Below are 20,489 nucleotides of genomic sequence, written 5' to 3' on the forward strand. Positions count from 1 at the left end.
AAGAGAAAGGACTAGTTTTGGAGTTTCTGATTTATTTTCAACATGAAGTTTTAGATTTGCTAAATCAAGATCTGGTAGATGAGAGAAGGAGTGGCTTAGGAATGTCAAGACAGACAATTCCAGACACACATTCATTAAAAACCATTTCAGATCCGTAAGAACTTTAAAGAGTAACCAACCAAAACTTACGCTCCATATGGCTTAAGTAGTATCCCCACTCCCTAGGGAGCTTCCATGTGGTGCAAGGGTCACGTCAGAGGGAACGTAGATCCAGACAGTAAAATGTTGAAGCTGTAATATAGAAATGATAGTTTGGAATGAACATTGTTGTAGGACAGACTGCCAGCTTTGTTTCCATAGTTGCCATTGTGGAAGAAGTTAGGAAAGTTAGGAAACTCTTCAAGAAGAAGGAAAAAGGGAAATGGTGCTTTTGGAAAAGAATCAGGTTTCGGCTGAAGCAAGAAGGTAGCAGGAAACCAGGGCAGCTACAAGGCAGATTAGTGGGGTGTTTGTGGAGAACACAGTGAGGCTGTTGGAGAGAAGCAGGGAAAGTGGTTGGGAGGCTAATGGGAAAAGCAGTACAGAAGAAATTAGTAAGCAAGTGGCTCCTTCACAGTGGCCAGAGCTGGCCTTTGCAGCCACAGGAGGAAGCGGGGTGGGTGGGAAGAGTAGGGATTTCAAGGACCATCTGCCTTAGAAGCCGCTGATGATTCAAGGATTCATGTCCAGCCGATTTACTAAAATAGTGTTTTGAGGAAAAGCCAGTCAGGGAGTAGAAGTCAGAGCAATGGATGGAATTTGAGCATAACCTAGGTAAACTGGTGACAGGAAAAAACGTGGTCTTGCTGAAGGTCCTAGGAAATAAGTTCCTCTTTATAGTAAGAGGTGCTGGTGAAGGCCCTGTTCTTTTCACGCGATTTGATGGTGTGGGGTTGACAGACTTGAAGGGTCTATAGCTATTTTTTCACCACAAGGGAAGTGAGTTTTACACAGAGCAAACCTGGGGCTGTGGGATCTGGGGGATGACATGGGAACCTGGTGGGGTCAGCCCTAGATCAAGCTGGCCTGAGTCTCCCAGGAGCCTACTAGGTTTCAGAAACTTCCTCTTTTGGCCAAAGGAGATTCAGGATTTGTTGTTACTGTTTCTAACAGAATGTTATATACTCAAACATTTTGTTTTAAAAATCCCATCATATTTATCTAAATTTTAGGATTGGGTGTAATCAAAAGTGACTAATGGTATAAAGTATTTAGGGTTAGCTTCTAATGCAGCTGAACTATTTCATGGAATTATAATTAAAGAAGAAAGTTGCCCTTTTACTGAGAAGAAGGGAGAGGATTATACATCCACAAATACTGTTCCTAACTTCTGATGTTGGAGTTTTTTGAGCATGAAGAGTTAGGCCCTCCAAACTCACTTTCTCTATTGAATTTAACTTATTTTGTATGCAAAAAACTTTATATCCTAGGCAGGCTTTGTAGATTACATTTTTAATTCTTGTACATTTTTGTGCTTTTAATGGTGCATAGTCTGCTAGAGTTCTGCAGACTGTTTTTCAAAGGCTTTTTACCTATTCTTTTACCATCTTTTTGTCTTGCCTGTGAATTCCAGAGACGTGACTGCAGAAATAGACAATTGAATACCCAAAATACATAGGCTCTATTTTCCCACGTATATTCATTTTCTTTCTGAAGACTCTAAGCACATCTGTTGTTTCTGAGGCATTTGCTTTCTAGAATTATACTTTGGCAGTCTTTCTTCCTAAGGTGACGCCTCATCAAGCTCACTACTCTTTCCCACATTCTCCCACATAACCTGAATGTCCTCTCCCTACGCCCAGTGATGCCCAGCCCCTTGTTTCTGACATCCCTCATTTCTTCTCTAGGCTAATTTAGAGACTGTGTTATCCCTCTTTCTCTTTTGGAATTTTGAGGATTCCCATGGTAGTTTTACTATTGGACAAATTTTTGTAATATTTTTCTCTGAGGGTTCTTTGATCTAAATGACCTAAGGGGCTTGTTTTGTCACCTCCTCTGTTCCTGGACCCACACAGCATATTTTATAGCTTCTTCCTCTCAGCTTTCTACCTTAACCCTTTGACCATCACATCTCTTGTTTTAAACTGAGAGACTCTTAGACCTTTTTTAAAAAACATGAGATGTCTGTGTGTTGCTTATTCTTCATAAGAGATAAATCTAATTTAATTCACACAACTAAGCTGAAGTTTTTCTTATTTTGGGAGAAAATTTTGAGATGTGTTATAGGTTTAAGAAATAAAACAAATCAGGAGCTGGAGCTGAGACTTGGTTTTTGTGCTGCAATTTCACCGCCTGCTTTATTCAGGAATGTATGATTAACTAGTTGCCTAGATGTGGGTTTTTTCCTAGGTAGGAAAGGAATATGCATTTACCAGTCTGACATCTTTATGGAGTAGAAACAAGGCTGGAATAGAGTACCTCATTTCATTTTGTCTTCTGCCACGAGTGTGGTACATGTTACTAGATAACAAGTGTGAAACAGTAGACACCAGAAGAGTAGGACATTGTAAATATTCTACTGCCCAGGATTCAACCTACTTCCTCTTGTTTTGCTGACATATGTTTCTATATTTTACTGACTATTTGACTTCTCTCCTAACTTTTCTCCTTGCCAACTGTACTTTGGTTTGTTTAGGTTACAGGTGAGCATTCCTTAATTCTGACAGTCTGGGATATTCTGTTTTATTCAAGGAAGTAATAAACTTTTGTGAATTCATTTTTCAGTTTTTGTTTCTTGTCCCTTCTTTAAGCTGGAGTCACTTCCTTCATTAGTAGCTTATGAGAAGGGGTTTCTAAAACCAAAAGTGGCTGCTACTTTAGGACAGAGCCTTTCTTGATTTTATTTCTGGCCATGTCAGTCAAGAAGGAATTGTGCAATTGGAAGTCAAAATATGAAAGAGGAAAGGAATTCATTTTTTTAAAAATGAATTTAGGACAGGGTCTACAGGGTCTACAAGGTCTACAGGGTCTCACTATGTAGATCGGACTCATAATGATACTCCTATTTTCAGCCTCCCAAGTGCTGGTATTCCAGGCAGCCACCACCACGCCCAGTCTCAGTGCATCTCAGTGCGCCCCCAGGTGCTTTAGTCCGCTGAGCTATCTGGCCAGCCCAGGAATTCACTTTTAATACAGATATTTATTTGTAGTGCTGTGTTTTGTGTTCTGGGCTGGCTCCATGACAACCACAGAGACTAACAGGAAGTAAGACAATCAGGGAATCAGCAAGTTCTTCAGTTTTCTATGGAAAAGTTATTATTTTTTTTTTCTCTTCCACCATTGCCTCATTTCTTTGTTGGCTGATATTTATTTGACATCAACTGCTTAATTAGAATATGTAGTGGTTCTGAGCCTATTCTGTGTTAACTTCTGATGGACTTTGGACTTTTTTTTTTTTTTTTTTATTCTGAGACAGGATCTCACTGCGTAGTTCAGGCTGGAACAGAGCTCACTATATAATCCAGGTTGACCTCAAACTTGCCATTATCCTCCTACCTCAGCCTCTTAAATGCTGGCATTACAGGCTTATGTCACCATGCAGAACTTTGGCTTTGTTTATTTTTGTTGTTTTGTTTTTGATAAACAGATTCAATTTCCTTTCTTTTTTTTTTTTCCTTTCTTTCTTTCTTTCTTTCTTTCTTTCTTTCTTTCTTTCTTTCTTTTTTTTTTTTTTTTGTATTTTAAGGAAAAGTCTATCGCGTGTTCAGGGTCTCAGTGTCATAGTGATGTCTGTTTACAGCCTCCCAAGAGCTGGGATTACAGGCACCTCCACCAAGTCCAGTTTTAGTTGTCATCTCAGTGTGCCCTGGGGGCAGGCCTGGGGTTGGAAATCCTGGTCCCTGTGCCTGCTTGCAGGGACTTTAATCCGCTGAGCTATTTGGCCAGCCCTAATCTTGTTTTCTTTTCTTTTTTTTCTTTTTTTTTTTTTTTTTTGTGGAACCAGGAATTGAACTTAGGCCCTCGTGCTTGCTAGGCAAGCCCTTATTCTACTGAGCCATCTCCCTGGCCCCCTAATCTTGTTTTCACTTCAGGAAAATTTTCTTTTGTGTCAGCTGCGCCTTTTGATAACTTACTGACATCAGGTTTTGCATTAGTTGTGTTCTGAGACTTACGCATATTTGATTGCATTCATTTCTTTCATCTGAGGGCCATCTAAATTGGTTTTCAGTGGTATCTGTTGTACTTCACTGTCTCTGTATTGGTATTTGTTCTCTTTAGAAATGTTAACCCATAGTTTTTTTTTTTTTCCCTTAGATCTACAATCCTCTTTCATCTTGTTCTTTTGTTTGGCCTGCTTTTAAGTACTCATTTTATTATCAATACATTCTGGCTATTATTTTTTAGAGCATATAGGCTTATACTCTCTTGTTCTTTGAACTGTTTTTATTAAAAGTTGAATTTTATTTTGTTTTTTGGACATTTACATGTTGTTCCTGAGATCCATCCCTTTTGAACTATAGTGTATAGTATATTTGGAATGTGACATTTATTCATTTTGTTCAATAAGCAAGAGTGAAATTGCTTAATAGTATGTATGTGATGTACTTCTGTGCAATATTCCCCTCCTCCTGTGTATTTAAAACTTATAACCCATTGTATCACAACCACAAGCTCGCATCACAGGATGTGCTGAGTGTCACATGCTTTGTTTCAGCCTAATTCTCTTAGCCTGTGTTATTGGTTCAGCATGAAAATTAAACTATGGGCAATACCTTTCTCCCTTTCTCTCTTTCTTTCCCTTTGTTTTTTTTTAATCTATTAAATATCACATTCTTGTGTGTATACCATTTAGGGGTGTGTGTGTGTGTGTGTGTGTGTGTGTGTGTTTGTGTGTGTGTGTGTGTGTATAGTTTTCTGAGGCGGAATACATTAGGCTTTGAATAGTTTCCCTCCTGTGATGGCAAACCTTTCAGAGACCTGAGTGCCAAACTGCAACTCAAAAACCAGCTATTTATTGCAAAATGTTAACACTGTGATTAAAAGTGAATACTGAAGTTTTAGTTTAGAAAGAACATTTCATACATTAACATCTTCTGTCTTAAAAGAACACAAGAACACATGTGCTGTGGGTTACTCCACTGCCTAGATCGAGGGTCCGTTGTGCAATCTGCGCATCTTGTGGCGCTTCTGACCCTTGACAGTGGATCCCTGCTCAAGGTGGCTCTAGCTACGCTACACTGGGCTATCTCTGGAACATAAAGCAAACTCATTTTCCAAAGCTAGACTTCTGAACATATTGCTGCTTTCTTATCTATTGAGGTGAAAGTCCATAAAGGTTGTGAAATTGTCCATTTCGTAGGGTTGGCACCACCAGAGATTGCTGTGACTCAGTCTTTCATCTTTGGACCCGTAGAGTGGAGACACATCTCTCCTGACTGCATACCGAAGAAGGAAGGCGTTGGGATATTTTTTTTCCTTTTCCTATGCTGCTATTCAAATTCTCTAGATTTTATAAGCTTTTTTATTTTTCTTATTAAAGTCTAATGTTCTCCCAGGGTGGCTGAGCTCGCTGTGCAATTAAACTCCTATTGCTTTGGTTCTTTGTAGATGAGCAGGTGAGTGCTGGTTGTTTCTATCCCACCATCTTGCCAGTATTTTAAGAATTCTTGAAGAAATATTTTTACTATATTGTACCTCTTTATATGTATTGTGTCTTAAAAATTTTGTTCTAGTCTGAGTAATTCAAATTTTTAAACTTTGGAACAATTTTAAAGCTCTAGACTTTTGCAACAACTATTTCTGGTTAATTTTGTCAGGCTTCCCCAGGTTAATATCTTATTCATGTTGCAGATGTTAAAACTTAAATTATCAATGGTACAATACTACATATTTAATACACTACAAATTTAATTTCAATTTGACAGTGTTTCCAGTAATTCCATTCTATTTTCCAGGAAGCACCTCAGAATACCACAGCAACATTGAGTAGCTGTGTCCTCTCCAGATGTAAGTTTCTTAGTATTCCCTTGGTTTTTGTGACCTTGGCAGTTTTGAAGTATAATCATCATGCAGTTTGTAAAACCATCCTGGCTTAAGCTTATAATTTTCTAATGATTAGAATGAGGTTATGTGTTTTGTGGCAGAATACTATATAGATATAGTGACCTTCTCATCACGTATAGAGGGGTACTTGGTAAAAGATTATTCATTTGGCTTTTGGTTGAGTTGATGTTGATTAGGTTTTTCCATTGCAAAATTCTTTCCTTTCCTTTTCTTTTTTTGTACTCTAGTCATTGCAAGTTAATAATTTAGTATTGTTTACATTCAAGGGGAGATAAACTAAGTTCCAACTGCTGAGAAGATTGGAATCTATGTGAGTTCTTTGGGGGCGATTTGAGAAACAAAAGTTATTAAATAAACATTCATTTATTTCAATATACATGCATGGATTATTACAAATTATTTGGTTTATAATCTGGTATTATCATTTATTTTGGTCCTGAAACTTTCTAGATTTGGCCAATAAAGATCCATTGAGCTTGATTTGGTGTTCTTATTTATTTATTTATTGACTTGTTTTTTTGTGGTACCAGGGATTGAACTCAGGACCCTGCACTTGCCAGGCAAGCACTTATCCTACTGAGCTATCTCCCCTGCCCAATTTAGTGTTTTTTTTGACAGTAACTTCACCTTTCTTATCCTCTCAACTCCCCAGATTTATATTCCCACATAACTTCTGTTTCCCTAGATCAGAGAAAAATATTGTTACAGAGAAATTCTAGGCTAACTTAAAAATGTACTTTATCCCCAATTTTGTTATTTACTTATAGGAAAAATGAATTTTGCATGGATCTAACGCAGTTACACATTTTACAAATTGCTTTCAGGGGAAAAAATACCTGAAGAAGGCAAAATTCATCAAAACCGAGAGTTAATATCCTTGTGTTATTTTCATCAATCATATTCTGCTGAAGTTAATGACACATTATTCCCCTCTTGTTCGGAAAAATCAGCTGGCTTAGTTATTTTTTTAATTTCTTGGCAAGTGAGAGTAATTCATTTGGATTATCGAGAGAAATTTTTATAGTATGATGATCTGAATTCTGATTCTCAAAAGTTGTTAATCACTGAAAATGAACTATATTTCGCATTCATATTGGCAGGGAGAATAAATTTGCTTGTTTGTTATGATTATAGATTTGATTTCTCTTCTCAGCAGATATAGAACTGAATGCCCTTCTAGCACATCGCAAGACTGATTTGAAGCTCAAGAGACCATTTAAAAATTGAGTTTAGGGAAGATGCAAGTACTTACTATTATATTTGACTCAATGTCATTTGCTCAAGTATATAAATTCCTCCTTGAGAACAGAAACGTTTTAAATGCAACATTGAAGAGGTATATTCAGTCATCACTTTTAGCACAAATGAAGTTTAGGTAGCTACGTATTAATACACTTTCACAAAATACTATTTCTTAGATATGCTTTTACTGTCCATGAAAATGTACTAGAAACTTGGCAGAGGATTGTATCTTATGACCTTGCAAATTGTTTTAAAGCAATATAGAAATGAGAACACTTACATAATTGTATTGCTTAGTTTCCTCATTTTACTAAATAAAAATAAAGGATCATTGTCTGCATATAGCATGTATACACTATGAAATTATTCTACTCATAGCAAACCTGTGATGGATATTTTCTCCCCAAGATTGATTTGCAAGTAGCAGAGAACAACACCTGAGAGGCCCATCTTTTTCTGTTTCCTAATAAGCCGATAATCATTTTGTTGAGCCCCTTGGTATGGCCTTTGCGTAGACTATCTCTAGAGTCATCCCCAGTGCTGATGTAAACTGACAATTAATAGAGACACAAGTAAATGTGTCAACTGAGTTTGGACCTGTGGTTAATTATGTTATTTAGTGCTTGTCAAAACATTTAAAATGATGGCTAACATTTTTAAAATATCAGACATTATTTAGTCATATTTACGGGGAAACAATGGAAGTTCAAAGGAAGGAAGTGTTCTAACAAGTCAATTAGTGCCAAAATTATACATAGAATGGATTCAATTCCTAATGCTATCTTCAAAATCCTCCAATCTTTTCTTTCCCTTTGCCTAGTTCTAATTTGGGGCTGGCAGTGGGTGTCAGGAGGAGTGAAGCTTTCCAGGTCAGTATTTTTCAGTTTGAGAACTAGGCACTGAGCCACAGAAACAACATGACACATATAACCTTGATTCTATTAAGTTTATACATTGACTGGGATGTGGCAGAAATTTGATTACTTCTGTTTTAATCTAAAGAGATATGTGTATTCCCAAACCAGCTTATTCTATAGGACAGCAGTGAGAAATGGTTGCATCCCAGCTGTGTGTTAAGCATAGAATTCAGTATGGGGGCCAGGGAGACAACTCAGTAGAATAAGTGCTTGCCTGGCAAGCACAGGGTCCTGAGTTCAATTCCCAGTACTGCAGAAAAAAAAAAAAGAATTCAGTATGAACAGAGGGGTGCAGATGTAACATAGTGGTTGTGTATTTGCCAGTTTGCCTTTGTTTGTTCTCCTTTTCCTACTCTGATGTGTACTGTAGGAGTCACATGTCCCAGCTTCCTTTTTCCTCTCTGGTTTCCGTAGATATTTGTGCAATTGGATTTCACATGCAGAAAGCTGAAGATCTTAAGGATGGGGAGAAGCCAGGTGTCTTGTCTCTTGAGGTTTATTGGCAGAAGTCATCTCTTCTCATCTCTTCTATGGTCCCAGCACCTCCCAGGCAGTCCTGAATTTTTTATGCCATCTTCCTCCATGGTCTCTCCAGTCTGTGGGCTGGGGTAGCTTCCTGTTAGTTAGTGCCGATTACCAGATGGGTTCAGTCTTTTCCAATTACCATCACTCATGGGGTCAATTTTCTCTGATTTATTTATTAAAGTTCTATTTCATTTTATTGTAACTAATTGTTCCTTTATGAGGAGCTAGGAAGATAGCTCAGTGGTCTAAGAGCCTGCCTGGCAAGTGCAAGGATCCCTGGTACCACACGCTGAGCCTGCCCCTGCCATGGCTGCCACTGAAACTCCGTGTGGTGGTGCACACCAGTAATCCTAGTGCCAAGGAGGCTGAGACAGGAGGATCACTACAAGTCTGAGCTGCATAGTGAGACTCTGTGGCAAATAAATAAATAAAACATATGGCAGTTACTATTTCCTTGTGACTCCTGGTGTACCTCTAGCCACGTCAATAGGCAGGTGTCAATCCAAGCAGTGGCCTCTGCTCATGCCTTTCTTAGTCCATTTTATAGAAGGTGCACCCAAAGCCAAGTTTCTGTGAATATTGGTTGCTCATAACTTATGAATGCACTCTTTCTGTAGGCTTGCCTTTACTCTGAGATGCTTGGGAAGCTATGTCCATCCCACCTAGGTATAAACAATAGACAGTGACTGATTCATGTAAAGATACAGATAGACCTTCAGTGAAAGTATGAACAGGGCTGTGTTGTTCAGCTCACAATTAGCAGAGGTTTCAGTCCATACTCAGCTGGCTCCAAGGCAGAATGGAACACAGAAGGTGGCAGAAAACAGCAAAACAGCAAAAGAAAAAGGAGGAAGGAGCAGCAACAATGCAAGAGAGAGCAAGTCTAATCACCTGCTCTAGAAGTCCACCCCATAACTGCATGAGCCTTTGAGGGGACAGCTACACACAAACCATAACACATGGCTTCTTTCTCTGTACTACTTCTTTATTCCTTGACAGCTTTCTTATGAGTTTCTTCTCAGTGACTCAACTGCTTCATAATCCCCATGATTAGTTCCATTACTGGGAAGCTGAACTAAGGGTGTATTTAACAGAGATAATGAAGAAAATTTGTTAATCTAGTGAGGCATTAGGTGAGGACTGTGAACTTCATTTACAGTTCCCAAGTAGCAGAGTGGTGATGGTGAGAACGAAGGAGACGCCAGATGACCACCCTCAAGGAACAGACTGGATGCAAGGCTTAAGTGAAAGTTTGTAAATCACAGAGAAATCAGCCCCACATTAAGAATCTAGCCTCTGGAGAGGCTGGATTGATACCAGACTCATGGTACTGTGCTTATTAGCAGTGCATGTGGAGTCCTGATCTTCAGGAGTACTAACACCTGGGTGATGATCAGAGATGCAAATGCAAATGCGACACAAGACTAGAAATTCAGACTCTGAGATTACATGCAAGCAGATTTTCTCAGACTTGAAACATATATAACCAACTTCTTTTTTGGAAAGTGCTAGCGCACATAGTCTTGTGGTGCCTCAAATAGGACTGTGAATTACAAGGAGGGGAGTGAAACCAGGAATGAAAGAAGGAGGTTTGAACAAAGCTGCATTACTGGTGAGGTCACCACTGCCACTCATTTGATTGTGTGTGGAGTTTTCAGGAAATATGTTTTAGAACCACTCAGCAAGGGCAAAAGGGAGGTGCGGATCCATCACTTCCACTGTGCTGTGGACATGAGCTCTGTGTTCCTGGGTGGTTCTTTTTTTTCTGGAGAAAGTGCCGAGAGAATTCCTGTGTCTCTTTCCCTGTTTCAGACTACTGTGTGCTGTGGTGTGGTCTCAGAGCATGGTGCCTCAGCTTACACGTGTGGCCAGCCACATCCTTCCCAGACTCCATTGCTACCTCACGGCTCAAGTATGAGGTGACCCATAACTATCTGCCCATGACACACATGGGTCATGCCCATATTTACAGATGCTTTATGCACCCTGCCTTTATCATAAGTGATAGCCGCTGGGGAGGTGTGACACTTTGCCACTTAGAAATGAACTTCTGTGATTTGGGGCAAGGCATTCCTAACTTAGAGCGTGGAAACTGAAACTCAGAGTATGTAAGAGCTGATTTACCACACCTCTGCATGATCATGGTGACTCCCTTTGGATCTCAGCTAAATCTTTTTTATCTTTTATTTATTTTCGTATTTTTTAGTACAGGATCTATAGGGTGTTCAGGGTCTCACTACTAGATTGGACTTCTAGTGGTCCACCTGTTTACAGCCTCCCAAGAGCTGGGATTACAGGCACACGCCACCACACCCAGTCTCAATTGCTGTCTCAGCAAGCCCCAGGGGTAGGGCCGGCATGGCAGGCCTGGGGATTGAACCCCTGGCCCCTGCGCCTGCTTGCAGGTGCTTTAATCTGCTGAGCTATTTGGCCAGCCCCATTTAAATCTTTCTTAACTTGCAAAGCAAAATTCAGTTCTCTTTGAGTTGATGCTTGCTTTTCAGAGGAGACACCACTTTCTCTTCTTGGTGTTCACTTCTCTCGTGTGAGTCTAGCATGCACCGCGATACAGTATGATCATGCATAGCTTCTGCTAGACTGGACTGTTGGAGGCACTGGTTGATTTTCATTAGTGCCCACAGTACTAGCAGGATAGCAATAAAACTCTTTTACTAGCCATTGCATCTTTGAAAATAACTGATCTAGAAAAAGAGGTTAAGGAAGAAAAGAAATAAAAGAGGCTAGGGGAACAGCCATAAAACTGTAAGCAGTATTCTTATGGCACCCACTCTGTCGCCAGGACCGAAGCAAATCTATGGCATATTACTGCCCTTTAAAAGAATTGTGCTTACCAGTGTATCCTTAAGCTTGTGTATTGGTCAGGGTTTTACTTAGAGGAACAGGTATAATACAAGGAACAGATATTAACACAAAATATATAATGTATAAGGAATTACAAGATTGGCTTACAACAGTCAGCTGTAGAGTCAGATGGGGGAATGCGCAGAGGACGTCTACACACCTCAGACTGAGGAGTTCAGTCCCAAGGTCTGAAGCTCGCTGCTGTGCTCTGTGCAAGTTTCTACTGGTCAGCTGATGGGTCTGCGATGGAAGACTGAAGAGTTTGCGATGGAAGGTGAAGGATCCAAGCCAGAGGTTGAAGAGTCTATGCTGCAAGTCAGGCGATGAAATCCAAGCTGAATGCAAAGACTGAAGTTCCTCTGAAATGGAACATCGACGACTTCTTCAGCCCCTTTATATGGTCTCTTTGTGCTGAATCACTCTGGGGGCAGAACCAATTGTGCCCCAGGGCAGGACCCCCACCAGCCTGAAGTGCGCTGAGAGTCATCCGGCCAAGTTGACACAATGTATTAACCACTACAGCTTGCATTTGCCATTTTGTACAGTCTTTCTTCCTTTAAATATGTTCTTAACATTCATTTCATCCCAATATTATACAGAATAAGAATATTCTTAGGTGAATTCTGTAGTTTGTTCCCTAAATGTTCTTTCGCTGGAATCTTGGTCTCCAGTGTAATAGTATTGAAAGATAAGTGGATCTTTAAGAGGTGAGGCTCAGTGAACTATGATTAGTCCATGGCCACGCTGGTAAAGGGGTTAATACTGGCATGGAGTTGGTCAAGACATGCAGGAGTAGATTAGCTTCTACACAAGAAGCTTTTATAAAATAGCAGGCCTGGTGGCTCCCTGGCCTCTGCTTCCTTACTTGCCATGTGCTTTAGTCTGTACCTTGTGTCCAAGGGCTCTTGTGCACGTGCTTCTGTTATGCAAGAGCTCCATGTTGTGGACACAACAGGAAGGTCTCACCACAAGGTGAACAGATAGGGCTGTCTGAATTTGGACTTTAAGCCCCCAGAGCTGGGAGCTAAATATATTTATTTTCTTTATAAAGTTTCTATTCTCAGGTTTTTGTTGTATCAACTTACAATGGACTGAGACAAGAATGAAGGGGTTTGGTAGGGAAGAGTTTGTTAGGGCTCCAGATGCCTGAGGAACAGGCCTAGCTGTATTAATCAGTTTTTCCTATTGTAAGAATGGAACACCTGATACCCACAACCAAAGGAAGAGAGGACTGATTTGGCTCACAGTTGTGGGAGATTCCATCCATGACTAGGTGCTTCAAAGGAGAAACATCATAGTGGAAGGATGTGGTAGAGAAATCTGCTTAACTTTTGGCAGCAGGGAGCAGAGCACAGGAACAGTGCCAGAAAGGAAGGGCTGCACGGCCATCTGTACAACCTAGGATCACACCTCTGCAACTCACTTAGACATACCCAGGAATGTGCTTTGTAATCTGTTAGATGTTTCTTAATCTAATGAAGTTGACATATTAGGATTAGTAGTCCCTAGCAATGCTCATTGCTTCTTTCTCTGCATGTCCTAAAAATTTCTCCTGTCAGAACACAAGTTGAGAGAGCTGCAGAAGGTGAAGAGAGAGTGCTAGAATGTGAACTGGTATACTTGTGGTAGAGCTAGGCATTTGCTTTATCAGGTTGTAGTGAGGATTAAAGTAATTACTTGTGTCCACCACCACCCCGAGCCTTCAGAGCCTTCGTTTTACTGTTGAGGAAATAATCTACAGGTTACAATATTATCAGTCATCTAATAAAATTTGGAGCTGAAAGTCAAACTCAGGCTGACTCTATAGCTCCTGCTATCACCCGCTTGTCAAGTGTCTTAGCAGACAAGGCTCAGGTGTTTCCTTCAGAAAAGCAGCCTGCCATTTTGAGCTGGGATTTTCTCTCCTACTCTTAATACAAAAGCTGTTGTGCCTACCAAGCAAGATGGTCGGCTCTGTGCCCAAGCTTCCATTCAGCTCTTCTGAAGAGCAAGTGCCTTTTATATCCCGATGGATTGAAAATGGGGCATTTGTGCTCATATTAAGCTCTTCAACAGAGGTTTCCACCCTTAGGAATTAGATTAAATTCAAGGTAGCTCGTCAAGTGTGTTCTGGGGTGCGTTTCTTGCCCTCAGGAGAGTCCTCAAGTGCACAACTGCGCCCTGGGTCTTTCATAAGTGTTGTGCATACTGATGAAGGGCATTTGTTCTATGGCTTTGGAGACAAGGTCCCTGGCAACTGAAGAACACATGGGGATGTTTCTAAGGATATGGAAAACATACTGCTCATGTGACATTTCATCAAGTAACAGTCTTTGTAGGTTAAGCACATGCCCAGGGATTGTAGGACTTTCTTTCTCTGAGCTGAAAACTTTGCCATTTGGTTCTTCTTTGGCGGACTCGCCCTGCTGGTGAGTATCCCAGTGCAGGCGGGTAGGGGAGCTCAGCCCTACTGATATGTACTCTCTGTGTGGCCTCAACAAGTCCTCTAACTCCCTTGTGGATCATTTATCATGCACGTGAGGAAGTGACTGGCTAGAACTTCGAAAGGCTTTGCACTTGTAGGAGTCTAATATGCTTAAATACATGAGTCATTAAAATGATTTATTTCATGGTGGGAATTTCGCCTTCTGGATGTTCTTGAGGTGATAAACCGGACACCACAGGTGATGTGTGTTTTATATGAGTAATAAAGCCAATTAGTGATCATCAGTTCTGCATATTTTGTGTTAAATCCTCTTTATTAGAAAATTGTGCAGAATTTGAACTTTAATTGACATTTGGTCCAGTTCTATATATTATTTACCCAACTAGAGAGTGCTAGTCTGGCCCACTGAGAATGTTACAAACAGATATACATAAGCTTCATGGAGAGAGAAAAATCTTCATGCATCTCCAAAATCTTTGGGAAGTACCGCAGCTGGTAGTTGGATTTTTCTCGGTATTTTAAAAGGGCATAGAAATAAGCATAAATAGAGGTATATGTCGTGATTTTCTTAAAGTTGTTTGTTTTTTAAAGCTAGAATGCTATACTTTGCATTTTCTTTTCTCTTAATTTCATATATCTACCTGCCCCTTAAAATTACCTTCGTTTACAAGTCTGATCTATTTGTGTGGTTTGCATGTGGTTGGTGTTTATTTGAGTAATCTGAAGTAGCAGAAAAGGAATGCATTTAACCATCTAACCTTTACAACGTGGTGCATTTGAAATGTCAGCACTTTATTTCAGGAACAGGTGAGATGCTGCATTATTAGGCTTTTATTTATTTATTTGTACCCTTTATCTCTCACAAAAAGGAATTTGAAACAGCTTTGAATGGCTTATAATAAAGAGTAAAAAGTGATTTTAAAAACATGAAAGAAGAAACTGTAAATACTATAACCAGAAAATTTAATACACTTGCTATTATGGAATATAAGCCTGTGTCTAAGTTTGTTGGAAACAGGGCCAGGAGAAAAACAACTTATATAATCTTCAATATTTAAAAGAAGGAAAAAAATAAATAAAAAGGGCTGGCCAAATAACTCAGTGGATTAAAGCACTGCAAGCAGGTGCAGGGGCAGGCCACTCGATCCCCAGGCTTGCCATGTCAGCCCTGCCCCCGGGGCGTGCTGAGATAGCAATTGAGACTGGGCATGAAACAGCAATTGAGACTGCCGTGCTCCTGTAATCCCAGCTCCTGGGAGGCTGTAAACAGGCGGATCACTATGAGTCTGATCTAGTAATGACGGGCCGGGGAGATGGCTCAGTAGAATAAGTGCTTCCCTGGCAAGCACAAGGGCCTGAGTTCAATCCCCAGTTCTGCAAAAAAACAAAACAAAACAAACAAACAAAAAACGATCTAGTAATGAGAGCCTGAACACCCTGTAGACCCTTCCCTAAAATTAAAAAAAAATAATCAAAAGAAGGGAACACTTTTCTCTGGTTCAAAACTCAGATTTCTTGTTGCAAACACTATATAAAGAATGTTGGTTTAATCCATTAAACAAATAATTATTTAAACCTATTCTGTGTCAGCCATCAGGGGCAAAACTATGTAGTGATGTTCTTCTCATGAAGTTTTGCCTAGCAGATTTGATCAATAGTAAACAGGCTGATATATAACCATTGATACTTTTCCTTGGTATAATTCACAGAAATAGTAACAGCTTCTACTTCTGTTGAGATCCCTTCTGTGACTCTTCAGTCAGACACTGGACCAGACAGACCCATAGGGATTCAGCAGTGAGGAAGGCAGCAGAAGCAGCTGGGTGGGCTGGAGGCGGGACAGAGAGTCCGTGTGGTCCGAGGCGGGCAGGACAGAGGAGGCTGTGGAGGGGGCAGCAACAGCTTGGTCCACCATGCCCTGTGCACCGATGCAGCTTTCTACCCAGAGTATGCATCGGGCTTTTAAAATATAAAATTATTAGTCTCATTAAATTGTATGTTTTAAATCCTGTTTTGTTTGTCAAATAAAATTTGAAGATCTGGCTCATCCAAGACTTTGTGATTACTTTGGAATCTAACTAGTCCTTGAAATCCGAGAAGCTGGGCAACACTGGTCTACTCAGTATAGGTTTAGAATTCAAGCATGCTTTAGTGACAGGATTTCCTCCTGGGACTAAACTAAGGTCTTCTAAGCACATAAACCATGGATATTCTGGACAGTTATTCAGACTTAACAATGCACTAGGGTATCCAGCTGATGGGGTGAGTGAAAATCTAGTCCTGCTTCTGTCACCCATCATATGTCCTTGTGTGGAATGGGATCTGTTCTGAAGAAAGCGAGTCTCTTTTAAATAGGAAGATACTGTGCCTAGTGGCAGTTCACACCCTTCAAGTAGTCAAGTTTATATTATGATAAACTAAGGTGTAATTAGATTTCTAATATATTAGCCAGGTATCCTTTAATGGATAGGTCTGTTCTTCATCATCCTCTGCTGGGGGGGGGGTGGCTAAAGTGTCAGCTATGGCTCTTTAGTGACAGGTCTATGTATCTTAGAAAGTAAGCTGACAAGTGGGAGTATGAGTCTCATGGAGGAATAATATCTTAAAGTACCAGTCATAGGGTAGGTACCAGTCATTACTTCACATAAAAATACACACATTTAATAATGGAACTTTGTGACAAATATATGAAGGTGAAATAGGTAGGCTACAGGGAGAATTCTTCTTAAAGAAATAATTAACTTTCTCTATAGCCATTTTTGAATTTAATCATTACTAGAACAGCGTTTTAATTTAGATCTCACTCTAAGACAAAGTAGAAATGATTTTGGAGAAAGGACTTTCCAGGGAGAGTATAGTCAGACATCATCGATGACTATGCAAATGGTTCTAATTAAAAATTCTATTTTGGCTAACACTCTCTCCTAAATATGTCCACCAGGATGAATGAGCTACAAAATCTGTCCACAGATAGCAAGATTAATTGACCTGATCTAAAGGATTCTTTTAGAGTTGACCAGTCATGTGGGAAACTGCACTGAAAACAGGCTTGACCTAGATCATGTTCAATCTGACTTCTGGAAATATGCCATGACCTGAGTTGGTTTTCTTGAACATTTTTCCAATTCATTTATTCCAGAAAATAGAAAAGACAGAGAAGAAAAAATCCATGTATCACCTTATGATTTAGAGAAACATTCATGTTATCAAATGCTCTCTATGTATGTGCTCCGTGGCTCCGTACATTTTAAATTGTGAAGTGAGTTGTACCCATCCATCTTCTTACAGTCTACCTCAAATAAGCTTGTACTTGTTTATACTTTCAAGTCAGGTAAGAAGTTTACTGTGTGCTGCATGACTTATGGGGTTTCTGAAAGATTCCTATTCGGTCTTTGTCAGTATTGTCTATTGTTGCTCACTTTACATTGTGTAGATAGTTCCTTAACTTCTTTTGGGAAACACTGTTCTCATTCTCTCCAAACATATACAATATCATTCACAAGGTAGCTCTCAGTGCTTTGGCCAATTTGTTATGCTCTTTTTCTGTTCCTTTTCTCTTTTCTTACTATGCAAAGCTCAACTTCCTATGTATGTTTTAATTACAGTGCTTGTATAAGCTTTCCTATTACTGGGACAAAATACCTGACATCTATACAACTAAATGGAAGTTTATTTGGCTCATGGTTACAGAGGGTTAGGTCCATGGTTACATGACTCCAAGGCAGAAGTGGCATGGCAAAAGGCCTGGTGGAAGGAAGCTACCCAATGCTTGGCAACCAGGACACAGAATGAGAGAGAAAAAGCTAGAGCAAGGGCTAAACTCTCCAAATACACACTCCCAATGGTTTACTTTACTTCCTCCCATGGGTCCTCACTGCTGATTTGTATCAACTATAAATCATTAATGGATTAATTCACTGATAAGTATAATGCCTCCATGATCAGATCATCTTCTGAAATCATCGCCTTTGCACACATATGATCGAAAGGGGCATTTTCAATTTAAACCTTAACGATGTCTTATGAAAATACCTTGATAAGAAGGTTGGATAGGGAATTAAAAGCCCATGAGTCTGGATGAGAAAGGAGTAAAGTGCTTAAAGAATAACTGAGATAGCTAGTAAAATTCTTGTCACTTTGACTGTTACTAGACAGATGGTCTAATATTCAACTGATATCCAGGTATTTTTATCTTGAACAATGACTCCAGCAGGACACACAGAACTAGTAAGAAAATCAGGGCTTATTAAAGGGTCAGTATACTCTGTACCCTACAGAGCAGTAATGGCCTACAACTCGAATGAGTTTGACTCAGAGTGATCCTGTCTACATTTTAAAGTATTTATTGGGTTAAGTATTTGTACTTAATTTATAAGTATTTATTGGGATCTTTTGTGACTCTTGGAGTCTGATGTGGTACTTTTTAAGACCTCTTTAATTAATTGAAAGTATCCAACCTCACATCAGAAGGGCATGTTTTTTAATTTATATGGATATAGTTGGAACCAGCATAGCTACCAGAGCCCTCCAGGAAGATCAAGGTTTTCCTCAATGCTAATGATGTAGTAAGCTCCCTTGGTTATTCTAAAACATTTGAAGCACATACTCCTTTGACTCATGCCAGATGTCAAAAAGGCACAATAAGGGCTAGAGCAGAGTACGCTTGTTGTACTGGCTGTCAAGGATGTGTGATTAGGGAAGGACACTCTTTTTCTAAGAACTGACAGGCACCTTGCTTGTAGTGAAGCCTCAGGCAGGATGTTTCCCACACTATCTCCTGCCTTACCACCATAACTTGGATTTGGAAAGGGATCATGCTATGTTCACACTGGAACTCTATTCTGCTTACCTTTATTATTGAAAATAGATTAAATCTAACTTGGCCATTATAGTCATCATATTTTTATACTTTTGCTTCTTTTTTAAAAATATAGTTGGTACAGGATCTCACTACACAGCTCAGACTCATAGTGATCCTCCTGTTTCAACTTCCCCAGCTTTTGGATTACAGTCATGCACCACCATGTCCAGTCTTAGTGGCCAGCTTGGTATGCCCAGGGCAGGGCTGGCATGGCATGTGTACTGGGAATTAAACCTGGGTCCTTGTACTTGCCTAGGCAGGTGCTTAGACTGCTGCACTATCTCAGTGGCCCTATACTTTTGTTTCTGATGATTAGATGGTCACTGGAGGTACTCAACAATCTGTTTACTAAGTGGTTTTTCGCAGCCTGAATTCTGCCATGTATACTATTGCATTTATAAAAAGTACTCAGGCCTAGTGTTTGGGGAACATACTTGATTGGCAGTGCCAACTTTTGAGTATCTGGATCTAGCATCTCATTTTCCCAAGGCATATTTCCATGGTTGCTCTCTACCAATCGCTGAGCATGGCAGGGAATAGAAAGCCATGCCCTTTGCTAAAAGATGAGATTCTGCATTTGGGTAACTTTGAGATAGAGCCTCCCCATTGGTCTGCCTGAAACTTTCGTGGAACCCCAGTTATCCAAGATTGTTCCTGCTTGTTCTTCCTTCCTTGCCAGTCTCTTTTATAAAGTCAGGTCTTCATCACAATTTGCTTATTTCCCTGTCTTCTTCAACTCTTTTCCCTAATATGTGTTCCTCCCAGTGACTCCTTTAGTCATCTATTTACTTCTCAGGAGAATCTCAAATAACACACACCTTCAGAAACAGTCACAAAATCTGTTCATGCAGGCTTGGTAATATACCAGAACTCTTGTCTCCTAGAATTTGAAATTCCTTATGTTCTTTCCTTGCAATCACTGGAAACAAATGCTGGAATATGCTAATGTTAACTACTTCTGTGAGTGTGGACTTCCATAATACTTCTGTTCATGCAAGAGTAGATGTGCTTCTCTGTATCTCACCAATAAAAATATTTTGAGCATCTCTTGTGCTAGTTAGCACATCCTTCAATATTGATATTGTTAATTATCATTAAAGCTCTTGTAATTGCTTCCAAAGCACACACTTTTGGAGTGCTTTCTGAATAGGATTCTTCAAACATAAAGCAACCATTTTGGGGGAGTAGTTTAAGGTTAATGCATATGTTCATCAGAGTGCCTATGCTCAAGTATTTTAAAGTAAATGTAGTATCATATGAACTTTACCCATATCAAGGAGAAAATAATATTTAATAACTGCCTAATGGTCAATTGTGTGAAGATAAATTCTTCAAGATTGAGTTCTTGGGGTTTTTAATTTTTAACTCTTAATTTGTGTGTGTGTGTTATTTTTTTAACAAAACAACAGTTGTAATCTAATATCACAAAACTTTTCACTTTTTTTTTCAAATCAAATTGGTAGGACAGTTTCAATAATTAACACATTGCATACATTCCTCCCAGTGGTTAATTGCTGTACAAGATGCGGACATGATATCGTATTTACAAACACCATTAAAACAAATCACTCTAGTCATTAAGAGAATGTAACTATATATCTATCCCAACCACCTT

The 20,489-nt window shown here is 39.6% G+C and overlaps 1 protein-coding gene across 1 annotated transcript in view; it reads left to right on the forward strand.

The window, feature by feature from the left end:
- The first annotated feature begins 5,406 nt into the window (after positions 1-5,406).
- Positions 5,407-20,489, forward strand: part of Hhla2 (HERV-H LTR-associating 2) — an 85,573-nt gene continuing 70,490 nt past the window's right edge. The window contains exons 1-2 of the mRNA XM_012517533.2: positions 5,407-5,594; positions 5,934-5,985. The gene's annotated coding sequence lies outside the window, so the exon portion shown is untranslated. The remainder of the gene's footprint in view (positions 5,595-5,933; positions 5,986-20,489) is intronic.

The sequence above is a fragment of the Octodon degus genome, unplaced genomic scaffold (assembly GCF_000260255.1).
Source record: "Octodon degus isolate 3935 unplaced genomic scaffold, OctDeg1.0 scaffold00187, whole genome shotgun sequence".
Taxonomy (NCBI): Eukaryota; Metazoa; Chordata; class Mammalia; order Rodentia; family Octodontidae; genus Octodon; species Octodon degus.